Raw genomic sequence first — 338 nt, 5'->3', positions numbered from 1 at the left:
ATCCTGCTGGAATCGGGGAGCTCCGTACAGAATTTGGGGCAGCCAGAGTGCAGAGGCTTCGATCAGACCCACTGCCCGGCTGCTCCTCTGGTGGTGTCACCGAAACTGCGGGGAAAACAAAAAAAAAAAACATCCAACAACATTTTTAACGTTGGAGAGTCAAGGATGAAGTGATTTCTGTTGCACATCCTGGCCAGAAAATAATATTTTTTTTTTTCTAATTTGTGCCTACATCTACACACAGTCCAGGTTTGTAGAAGGAAATAATTCCGTGACACATTCCGGCCAGAATGATATCCTGGCCAGAAAATAAAATAATGCCTCAACTCTCTGACGTG

The sequence above is a fragment of the Malurus melanocephalus genome, unplaced genomic scaffold (genome assembly GCF_030028575.1).
Source record: "Malurus melanocephalus ecotype Western Australia unplaced genomic scaffold, MMel_1.1 scaffold_1540, whole genome shotgun sequence".
Lineage (NCBI taxonomy): Eukaryota > Metazoa > Chordata > Aves > Passeriformes > Maluridae > Malurus > Malurus melanocephalus.
Note: the sequence above shows the minus strand (reverse complement) of the source record.